This window comes from Thamnophis elegans, chromosome 10, assembly GCF_009769535.1.
Source record: "Thamnophis elegans isolate rThaEle1 chromosome 10, rThaEle1.pri, whole genome shotgun sequence".
Lineage (NCBI taxonomy): Eukaryota > Metazoa > Chordata > Lepidosauria > Squamata > Colubridae > Thamnophis > Thamnophis elegans.
In genome coordinates this window covers 4695003-4707453 of record NC_045550.1, presented here as the reverse complement: position 1 = coordinate 4707453, position 12451 = coordinate 4695003, and positions in this window count along the sequence as shown.

Here is a 12451-nt window from a genome sequence, read left to right as displayed (position 1 = left end):
AGAGGAAAGCTTTACACTAAAGATTACAATAAAGATACTGAAGAATTAGATAGCTTTAGCCTTTTATTATTAATAGTAAAAGAATAGCAAAAGAGATATGCTGCTGACTAGCACTTGGTGGAGTGATAATGAAGGGTTAGAAAAGATATTCCAGATATGCCAGAATGTCTCTCTACCTGTAAAAATCAGATTCATGAAGGCAATAAACTTTCCCTGAGACACTGTAGTTAAGTAAAAGTTGGATTATGAAGAATCAGAATAGAAATAATGTTGATGCTTTGAACTTTGATGTTGGAGAAGATTATTGAGAATACTGATGAAAGAAATGTCCTTCTGGGTTCGGCTCCAATTGGGGAAGAAGACACTGGAGACATGGAGGCTGCTTGGAAAGATGGTTTATTGTTGGACAGGACCGCATGGCTTGAGCCCTGAACAGAAAAGGTAATCACGTGCTTCAATGTTGGTGGAGAAGAAGAGAAGGGCTGAGGGAGGGGCTTGCTAGGCTTTTTATAACCTGTTTAGTCCCACCTCTCTGTTTCCTGTTCCTGTGTAAGAAATGTATTCTGATTGGTTGTCATGGGGCCATGCATGCCACCAGGGCATGGCACAAACAGTCTCTTTTATACTCAGGAGAGGATCTTAATCAGCATCAGCTAAGCACAATCATCTCCTACAATTACACAGTTGTTCCTTCTGTCAAGTAGCCCTTCGCCTGCGTGCATCCTGAAACAACTCCCAAATGTTTTCCTGAACATTCCCTTTGATCCAATGCTCTGCTGCCACCTGGTGGCCAACCAGTCTCTCCTTGCCCTGCTCGGAGTCGGCACCCTGTCCAGGGTCCTCCACCTCCTCCAAGGCCGACTCATAAGACCCCTCGCTGTCGGAGTCTGGCGGCAGCTCCAACGGTTCCTGCCGGGCCACAACAGTACATCATCAATCAATCACTGCATTCCAAGTAGAGCATGCTCCCTTTTGTTTCCTTTTGTCACTATCACAGAGATATGAAAAAGACAGTCTTAGTACTTTTACCTCCTACATGACTAGCTAGGTTATTTATGAGGACTGATGTAAGGATCCAAGTATCTTGCATAGGTAAGATTGGGATGGCAGTCAGACTATGTGTATACCAGTGATAGGATTCGAATTTTTTTACTACCAGTTCCTTGGGTGTGGCTTTGTTGGCTTGGCTTTGTGGGCGTGGCAAGGGAAGGATGCTGCAAAATCCTCATTCTCTCCCCGCCAGTGGTGGGATACGACCACAGTACGGGTGTACTGGTGCCTGCTGGGAGCACCAGGTACTGTTCCGGTATGGGGCTCTGGAGGGCTCTCCCGCCCTCCTGCCCTCCCATCCTCCTTACCTGTATTTGAGCTGATTGGGGCTTACATGCATGCACATGGAGTGTTTGGCGCCTGTGCGACGTTCCTCAGAGCAGCTGGAGCATCGTGGGTGGTAAGTATGCATGCATGCGCTGTGCGTGTACATGTGGTGGACGCCCGGCCCCATTGCACTGTACCAGTTGCAACCAGATCCAGAACCCATCATTGCTCCCCACCTGCTTTCTAGCTCCGTTCTCCAGTTCAGGGCAACAAAAGAAAATCAGCTGAGAGGCTGGGAGGCAGGGGGCGGGGCCAGCCTATTTGCCGGTTCTCTGAACTACTTCCACTACCAGTTCTCTAGAACTTGACAGAACTGGCTGAATACCACCTCTGGTGTAGACAACCTTCCTCGAGTTACCTTGCAAAGAAACTATATTATACTTCTGGCAATGTGCAGGAAACTGGTAACCTCTTTACACAGAGGTAAGTTTCATGGTCTTCATCTAGATTTCCAACTAAAAGTGCTAATATGGCCCTTGCTACAAGAAGCCACAAAGCATCTGGACTTTGATCAAATTTGTCTCCCATGCCCCAGAGCTGGGTTCCTACCAGTTTGCACCTATTCGGTAGAACCAGTTCATCAAATCTACCGAACCGGTTAGAAGAGGTTCCACCAGTGGACCCAGAAAGCAGGCCTCACCTACAGAAGAGGTTCCAAAATTCTTTGAAACACACCACTGGTCCTTGGATATGATTATTCTACACTATCATGCTTATATTTATAAAACTCAGTGCCTCTGTGAAAGGTAAGGATGACTACTGTGTTTGTGGTGCAATCAGAACATTGCGTGTGTTGAAGTTGTTTTAACACAAACCAAAGATGCCTTTTAAAAAACAAGTTTGCATCCTATTCTCATGCATGCCAGTGCTGTGTGTGAGGTAATTTAAGGTGGTTCTGACAAGTGTCGTCGGCATCTTCATATCCGGTCACATGGGCGGCAAGCCACTCCCATCTGGTCACATGGGCGGCAAGCCACTCCCACAAAGGAGGCCACACCCACAGAGTAGGTTCGAACAATTTTTGAAACCCACCAGTGCCATGCCCCCACCCTGCCAAGCTGACTATTGAAATCCCCATTCATGATCAAGGGGGTACTTTAATATGTTAAACACTGAAAGGAAAGGAAACAACAAGGATACGAATAAGAGCAGAGAAAAGGGATGATGTATGGATGATATGGATCACTTTTAACACAAGCTATTTGACTGCTGTTTTAAACATTCTGGCTCAGCCCTGCATTTTTAAGATGGCAAGCATGCTCTGCCATGGCTAATCAGCTGTAGTCCTTATTTAAGGACAATAACTCTTAACAGCAACAAGAGGGGAAATAAAAACACCCCAGGATCTTACACTGCAGACAGAAAGGAACATTTCAGTCCTGTCCTTTGATCAATATTGCAAACATGGAAGTTAGCCCCTGGCACCAACTAAAATCATCTGGGAAGCAAAAGTGCCAGCTGGGGGTTCCTCTACTTGCACAGAAGGGATCAGAATATAAGCTGTCAGCAGCACTGATTTATCTCTCAGGACACAAGATGCAAACCTCTCTGTCAGTTGTAGTATTTAAGTTGCAACTCCACCTACGTTCGGTTGAATATTTACAACATAAACTGAAATTCCGAAGTAGTTTTCTAAAATCTTGCTTTTTAAAAAATACTCTCACATAAGAAAGAAACTGTTCTAGAGTACTATAAAGCTACAACTTTTAATTATTCAGTAAATTGGATTCATTTAACACTAAAGGAGTCCCTGTGGATTTTTACTCCACTAGTTGTTGACGAATATGGGGGGGGGGGCGCTCTCTTTCAAAGCATTGAGCTAGCGCTGTCCAAAGACATCTCTGCAGTCTTGTGGCTAGTGTGATGCCACAGAGCACTGTTATCTAAAGCGTACCCACTAAAGCGGTACCTATTTGTTGTGGCCCAGCAGGAGCCGTTGGAGCTGCCACCAGACTCCGACAGTGAGGGGCCCTATGAGTCAGCCCTGGAGGATGTGGAGGACCCTGGACAGGGTTCTGACTCCAAGCAGGGCGCAGAGAGACTGGTTGGCCACCAGGTGGCACCTGAGCCTTGGATCAGTGGGGAAGAGACAAGAGGGAGTACTCCAGAAACTAACTGTGAGTTGTTCCGGGATGCACGCCGTCAAAGGGCTACTCCGCGTCAAGAACAACTATGTAATTACAGGATGTAATTACGCTCAGCTGATGGTCATTAAGCTCCTCTCCCAGACTATAAAAGAGATTGCTTGTGCCATGCCCTTCTTGCAGAACTCAACGCTTGGACTAAAGAGAAACAAACTTGGATTGCTGCCAGAGTTAGTCTGAATTGCTGCCAAGGTTTGTCGGACTTGCTACCAAGGTCCTTATCTGTTTGTTTATTTGGCTTTCAGCCATCGAGAGTCTGGTCTTGTTATTAAAGGACATTCCATTTTACGCTTGTCTCGGCTTTCGTTACTAAACAGAGGAGGGGTTCAGAACACCTATTTATCTATTCGCATTTGCATGCCTTCAAACTGCTAAGTTGGCAGGAGCTGGAGCAAGGACAGAAGCTCACCCCATCGCATGATGCTTGGGTCTCTAACCTGGGCTGCCAGCTTTCCAACTGAATAAATCAGCATTTTAGCTGCTGACCCACTACACTACCCAATTGAATATAACTGTACAATTTTCATAATTCTTGGCACTAAGAATTATTTAGAATAAATATTTAAAAAAAAACAAATTATGTATTGCTAAATTAAAATTTCTTAATAGGTCAGGTGACTTATAATAGAATCTGGCTTTTATATTTGGTTTCTCCCATTCTTATTCTAAAACATGCACTTTATAAGATCAGACCTATATCTTGTGGGATAGAAAACTAATTTAATAAGAGCAAAAGTGATCCCCTCCCTCTAACTATATATAGGAACCAAGCTGATAAATAAATTCTTAGTTCTATTTTTTCATGAGAAGATACAATCTGATAAGCGCTTTATTCCTTTTGCACAGTGAACACCTTTGTCATCCCTGAATATACAGTATCTCGCATGTCCTATATATTCAACATCTTACCAACAAAAGTAGAGGACATTAAGTTAACTGTATGATATCCTGAAATATTGTCAGTGGCATGTGATACAATCGTAATGCCATGGCATGGTGAATAATGTTTTGGTTGGTGACCTATATTTATGTGATTGGATGTATGTGAAAAATGGAGTATATGAGGCCCGTTTAAGACAAGCTGTAGAGGCAGAAAGGTTTCTTCAGGGTGTTTTCATATGCAGTGAGATGTTTGAGAACATAAAATGTTTTCTTATGTGGTGTGTTAAAAGCTATCAGAATGATTTAAGAAGACACAACAAGATAAAGTTCAAACAACAAAAATGTTTTCCAAACCAAAAGGTGGGTCTCATAAGAAGTAGATGAGGAAATGGCAGAGAGAGAGAGAGAGAGAGAGAGAGAGAGAGAGAGAGAGAGAGAGAGAGAGAGAGAGAGAGAGAGAGAGAGAGAGAGAGAGAATGAATGAATGAATCCCTCCTTCCTTCAGTCCAACACTCTTGCTAGCATCCCGGCCAGACGAGAGGGACTGTCTCCTCGAGTCTAGGGCAACGAGTCATTCGATGGGAAAGTTGCCTCTTGGAAGGAATGACCCAGCTTGGCTCCCGCTTTCAATCTGCCACCCAACGACCGAACAGAGAAACGAAGAGGCAGTTCAAATTTCACAAGAGTTCACTTTATAAAAAGCAACTGCCAGCCTGTTTGAGTAACCTGCAGATTACAAATACTGTACAGCTCAGAATAATGTGTTTATCTACTTGACATTTTAATCTTTAAATCTCCTTGTCTTCTAACCTTTACGAAGCAGATTGGATTTGGAAGATGATAACCTCATTTGAACATGAGGCGAAATGTAGTACTTAAGAGTATTGTGTATATTAAATACACTTTACATAAAATTAAAAACCTCCACATCAATTCTAGTACCATTAGGACAACGGAGACATTCACTGCAAAGGAAAGCAAGGCAAGGCAATTGCAGATTCTTAATGTCCATGTATTTATTACTTTTCTGAAGCCTCAGTATGTTTCTTTCTGGTCTTATACATCTAGCCTTACCACTTCGGTCAGTTAAATTTAATCAGTAAACCAGAATAGATCTTTTCCCTTGCTTCTTAATAGCTTAAAGCATCAAGAGATATTGAACAGTGGTATTCACTTTTAATTTCTCACAGGTAGGTGTGACTCAGTGGTGGGTTTCAAAAATTGTTGGAACCTACTCTGTGGGTGTGGCCTCCTTTGTGGGAGTGGCTTGCTGCCCATGTGACCGGATATGAAATTATGAATTAGTACTTAGGTCGGTCCAAGTAGCTATTCAGAAGTTAAAAGCAATCGTAAAGCAAGATATGGAATTAAAACCAGAAATATTTTGTGGGCTATTTGAAAGGGAGTATAATATATATTTAATTTTATACATGTTAGCAGCTGCTGGAATTGTGTTTGCACAACAGTGGAAAAACAGAGATATGTAAATGAATAAATATTACAATGTGCAGGAATAAATAAATTGACAATTAAAATCAAGAAGGCTTTGAATACTTTTTCACGTGGGATTGGTTTTAGCAATTGCCAACTAACGGAAACAGAAATTAGAAATCCAAAAGTATGAAAGAAAATACCAATTATGTAAGGAAAGGTCCCTAAAATGTATAAAGAAATATTACTAGATCATTATTAATGCGTAGATAACTGCGGGACATTACACACCCACCAGTAGTGGGTTTCAAAAAATTTTGGAACCTCTTCTGTAAGTGTGGCCTGCTTTCTGGGTCCACTGGTGGAACCTCTTCTAACCGGTTCGGTAGATTTGACGAACCGGTTCTACCGAATAGGTGCGAACTGGTAGGAGCCCACTTCTGGTGTGACTCATAAAGAGCTCTACTAAATGGTAGAATGGCGGGGGGGGGGGGTGCTTAGGAAGATACAGAATTGGGGAAAAAAGATGGTTAGGAAGGCTATTGCCTCCCTAAAACAACACAACGTTTTTGACAGAGGATATTGTCACTAAAAGTCTGTTAATGAATGCCATGTGTTTTTTCCATAACCTCATATCAGAGGTGGGTTCCTACCAGTTCGCACCTATTCGGTAGAACCAGTTCGTCAAATCTACCGAACCGGTTAGAAGAGGTTCCACCAGTGGACCCGGAAAGCAGGCCACACCTACAGAAGAGGTTCCAAACTTTTTTGAAACCCAACACTGGCAAGGATCTTGTAACTTGACAGCTTTAAGACTTGCATGCTTCAATGCCAGAGTTTCTGAATAGCTACTTGGAGCGACCTAAGTACTAATTCATAATTTCATATCCGGTCACATGGGTGGCAAGCCACTCCCATCTGGTCACATGGGTGGCAAGCCACTCCCACAAAGGAGGCCACACCCACAGAGTAGGTTCCAACAATTTTTGAAACCCACCACTGCCTCATATACTATAAAAAGAGCTAATATAGTATAGTGATTTAGGTACTCAACTAGCAGTCAGGAGACGAGGTTGAAGTTCAGCAGAAGCTCACTGGGTGACCCTGGGCCAGTCCTTTTTTCCTTTGTCGAGCTTATTTTTAACGTTGCTTTGAAGCTGGGAAAAATGCCATGCACTTCTGCCTTGTACTTCTGAATGCAGAGAGAGAGAGATAAATCTAACAAATGCTGCCTTGCATTTCTGAATGGAGAGAGAGAGAGAGAGAGAGAGAGAGAGAGAGAGAGAGAGAGAGAGAGAGAGAGAGAGAGAGAGAGAGAGAGAGATCTAACAAACTGATAAAGAGGGGAAACCTGAAAGAGTTCTGCTTTGCAGAGAGTAAAGAAAGGTTCAGAAAGAATAGCTCCTTTTCTCCCTTAAGCATATTGGATCCATATTATTTAGAGCATTATGATCAGCGCCAGTAAGCTGAATTGTGCCTGGAAGCTGACTGATAAAAGATTCATTGGGTGAATGCTGACATTTGTTCCCTCTGTCTAATACTTGAATATTGTTCCCATTCTTACTACTGTATAGCTTTCGGCAGTTCTAAAGCATTCTATTATGATCTAATAGATTACGTAATATTTAAAATAAGAGATAAGCTCCTTCTTTTCCAAGAGATCATATGAAGCCAGACAGACAGAAATGGAGATGATACAGGAGGAGGGGGAGGAGGAGGAGGAGGAGGAGGAGGAGGAGGAGGAGGAGGAGGAGGAGGGGGGGAGGATTATTCCTGGATATAACAAGAACTTGTCCATCAGGAAATAAAGTTGCACTCAATATTCTTCAAGGAGTGCATGAGTCCATCTAAACAAGGCAAGCATCCTTATGCAGGATCATTTACTTATTTATTTGTTTGTTTGTTTGTTTGTTTGTTTATAAAATTTATATGCTGCCCAATCCCGAAGGACTCCAGGTGGCTAATCTGGTTCTTAATCTGAATTCATAGATTTCTTAGCAGCCCCTAGCCTGGAACCTGTGATATAGAATAGCAATAGCAATAGCAGTTAGACTTATACACCGCTTCATAGGGCTTTCAGCCCTCTCTAAGCAGTTTACAGAATCAGCGTATTGCCCCCAACAATCCGGGTCCTCATTTTACCCAGCTCAGAAGAATGGAAGGCTAAGTCAACCTTGAGCCGGTGAGATTTGAACCGCTGAACTGCAGATAGCAGTCAGCTGAAGTGGCCTGCAGTACTGCACCCTAACTACTGCGCCACCTTGGGTCGATATAAGAATGCAAAACTTTAGCCATTGTAAGCAGTGACATTTTTAACCTTTTGGTCACAGAAAAGACTACCTTAATATTTAAATGAGTTAGGGGGGCACCCAGGTTATTACTATTTCAAAGATTCTGAACTCAAAACATGACCCAAAAAAGAAATCATTTCAGATTTATTCTGAGAAATACAATCATCTTGATCATTCCCAATCCAGAAGACAATCCAATAACGGTTGTTGGGTAATCCTAGGACCAATCTCACTCATTCTGCTGTCTGAAATTCTTACTTTCTGGTTTTGAAACCATTTCACCTGGGGAGGGAAGGCTGGGGGGGGGATTGGGGGGGAGGGAGGGAGGGATGAATATTAGGCTTGACGAGGGGTGTTAGTTTTTAATGTAATACATGTATACTGTCTTCTCTTATTTTTTCTTTAAAACAAAGATATGTTAAGTATATTGATATGGAAGCATAAATACCATCAACATAGAATGGAGTTTGCTCAGAAGCTGAACTACACCAATAAGAGGAAGAGTGGGAAACAGAGGAGAGAAGAAAGATAGGAAGAGAGGGATAGGGGAGAGGGTAAGGGGGGAAGATGAGGAGGATAAGGAGGAGTGGAATGAAGAGAGAGGAGAAGGAGAAAGGAAGGGGAAGTAGAGTAGAAAAGGATGATGGAGGGAAGAAAGGAAGTAGGAGAGAGGTAGAAGAAAGAGGTGTATAGAGAGCAGAAGAGCTAATAATGGATTTTTATCTTTCTGGGCGTTGATGACAAGAGGAACTAATGTAATTACTACTTAATACAATAGGATATTGGCTATGTAATAGTATACATGTGATTTATATGTTATGAAAATGGAAAATAAAAAGTATATATTGGAAAGAAACCATTTCACCCGTCAAGTTCAAGCCCGGTTTGGGGAAAGTTATAAGTTGACCCTGTTCATCTCTCCTCTCCCCCCACCAAATTTTCCACCAACTCAACATTATTCCTAAAAGCAGGCCTTACAGCCACATCTGCAAAGCTGATGTGGTACTTACCTGATGTTGCCTATTTTCTTTCTCCCCTTTGCAAATCAAGATGAAGCATCGCTGGGCTATGTTTTGTGTGGGAAGCCAGTTCCTTCCCACGACATCCTTTATTATAACATGCTCTCTAGCTCCAGCACAAAAGTTTTTTATCTGACACTTTTGGACCACACGTCGTGAGAGGTATTTCTTGCCATTGGCATTGTTTCCTGAATAGCGCATAGCACTATGGATCTTGTTGTTAAAAGGACAGCTGCTTGAACAGACGCCTCTTTGTTCTCACTTTGGGTGCTGAAAGCTATTTAAAAAGCTGCTGCTGTTCAAACTTTCATCTCTCCCGAAAAAAATTTCAGACTGCGATGTCCTTTGCTCTGTTAAACCCAAAAACTATATGAAAGTGAATATTCAATACGAAACACCTCAGCTGCAACATTATTAAGGTATTCTGCGAAGTCCTTCGGAACGGGATACGTTCTCATTTCATCTGATCCTTTTCAGTCAAGTCTCATTGTCGCCGGGCTATCAAGTAACTGGAAATTAATCTCTGGTTTCAAAGGGCCTCAGAACGGAATAAAAAGGCAGCGCTGATTTCAAAGCACTTTGAAATCAGCACTCTGAACGACTGGATTCAAATCATTTAAAGGCTATTCATAACTGAATTCTGAATTTTTCATGACAAAGTAAGGGGGGGAAAGGGAGTACGTGAAAGTCATTGATATATTAGTTTGTAGGATGACCCTTGTAAAATATTCCAGGATGAGTAATTCCTGATAATAGGGGTTCCACCACAATACCGCGAAGCCCTTATCCGCGGAGACATAAGCGCGAACCCTAATCCGCGCCATCCGAATCGCTAAAGCAAATGCGACCTTACCGCGCTGACATAAGGGCGGAGGGCAAATCCGCGCCTTCCGAAGCACTCAGCACCCTAAACCTAACCCTAACCCTAACCCTAACCCTAAACCTAAACCTAACCCTAAAGCAAACCCCTAAACCTAATCCTAACCTTAATTTAAATCGGCTTTCTGCCGCCACGCTGTTTTAAAGTGCCTTTCTGTCGCCGTGCTGTTGTCGTGGCGGTGATGACGCGCGGTGATGACATCGTGGCTTTAGCAATGCAGTTTTATCACCGCTATTTTGACGAGCGTGGTTTTGTCGTGCCACGGATAATAGGACCCTGCAGAATTGCACACATGGTACCCACCTCTGGCATGTTCAGTGATCTGGGAACTACATCTACCAAGAATATGAGTGACAGGATTCTCCCTCCTTGTGCTTCCTGGCTTGAACTTGGAAGTGGAGACAATAAAGTTGACCTGGCTTTGAAAAAATAAGAGAATTTGGTTCATTGCCAGGTTAAGATCAGTGATGTATTGCCATCTTCATGTTTCCCAACCTTGGCAACTTGAAGGTGTCCGGACTTCAACTCCCAGAATTCATCTGGTTCTGTCAATATTGGATGCTTTAATTTATCTAGTCTCTACTAACATGAGGTTTGTGTGGCCAACCTTTTACTGTCCAGACAGACCTTGGGATTAAGAGACTTGCTTCTCATGTTGGTTTTGTGAGGTCCAAAGGCAAATTTCATCCACTGCATCCAAGTTTATTAAATGGGATAGAGAGATGGGAAAGTATTAAAGATCTCATTGTGATATATTCCTGTTATCTTTTTTGTGACTCTTTGGTGAATTGAGCAGCAACTGTTGACTCGGATATTAGATTGCTCTAGCTCAGGTGGCACACAGAGGGTTCTCTGCTGGCACACGAATCATCGTCTTAGCTGAGCTCCACCATGCATGCGTGTGCGCCTCCTGTCGGCCATCTGACTTTCAGGTCTTTGCAGCATGTGTTGTTTAATCAAAATGCAGTTAAAACACTATACAAGCCATCAAGAATATAACTATACACTAGTGGTGGGTTTCAAAAATTGTTCGAACCTACTCTGTGGGTGTGGCCTCCTTTGTGGGAGTGGCTTGCCGCCCATGTGACTGGATGGGAATGGCTTGCCGCCCATGTGACCGGATATGAAGATGCTGACGACACTTGTCAGAACCACCTTAAATTACCTCACACACAGCACTGGCATGCATAAGAATATGATGCAAACTTGTTTTTTAAAAGGCATCTTTTGTTTGTGTTAAAACAACTTCAACACACGCAATGTTCTGATTGCACCACAAATGCAGTAGTCATCCTTATCTTTCACAGAGGCACTGAGTTTTATAAATAGGAGCATGATAGTGTAGAATAATCATATCCAAGGACCAGTGGTGGGTTTCAAAAAAATTTTTGGAACCTCTTCTGTAGGTGTGGCCTGCTTTCCGGGTCCACTGGTGGAACATCTTCTAACCGGTTCGGTAGATTTGACGAACTGGTTTTACCGAATAGGTGCGAACTGGTAGGAACCCACCTCTGCTATACACATCCAACAGGAACAGGGGCAGATAGAGGTAAATCCTAGAGAGGCCGGAAATGCATCACTGAACAATGGAGACGAATGCTAGAGAGGAATAAAGCTGCATAAAGGCCGACATTACACCTGTAACAGTGTATGCATGCATGGGGACAGGGAGAGCATGGGGGGTTGTGGCGCCCCACCCCCACCCCATTTTTGCTCCCAGGAGGCTTCAGGGAGGCCTACTAGGCCCCAAATGGGGCGCGGGGGTTGCAGGCATACGGGAGGGGGGGAGTGTTCAGGGGGGTCACACACACATGTGCAGCAGGCGAGGCACACAGGGAGTCATGCTCATTGTATTATGGGTGTGGGCACCTGCGCACGTGCGCTGTCGTGCACACATGCTTTTGGCACGTGAGGAGAAAAGGGTTAGTCAACACTGCTCTAGCTGCTAATATGATGCTACAAATCACTTATTACGCTTCACAATTTTATTATGAAATCACTGTCTCTGACTTCAGCCATTCTTCAACCACAAGAATTGAGGGACGTATGGAAATGATAAGCTAATATTAATTGAATACTATCAATATGTTACGAATGAATGAATATGTTGACATGAATATGTTGACAATAATATAAACTTGATCCCAAAAGCATTTATATACGAGTAAGCTCCATTGACCCCGGAGTTTTAAAATATGCATGTTGAAATTTGTAGCCAGAAATCTTTCATTTTTCTGGCATTAGTTTCATTAAGATAGTTAGCAAACTGCCTGCATTTCTTATCCATGGCCAGTTCAACTTCTGAAATGAATCGTCTTCAGAAAAAAAAAATTATTGTGAGAAAAATCTGGAAGAGCAGCTCTAGGACAAATAACCAGAGAGAAATAGAGAGAAAACATTGGCATATTACTACTTCTGCCTGGCTGA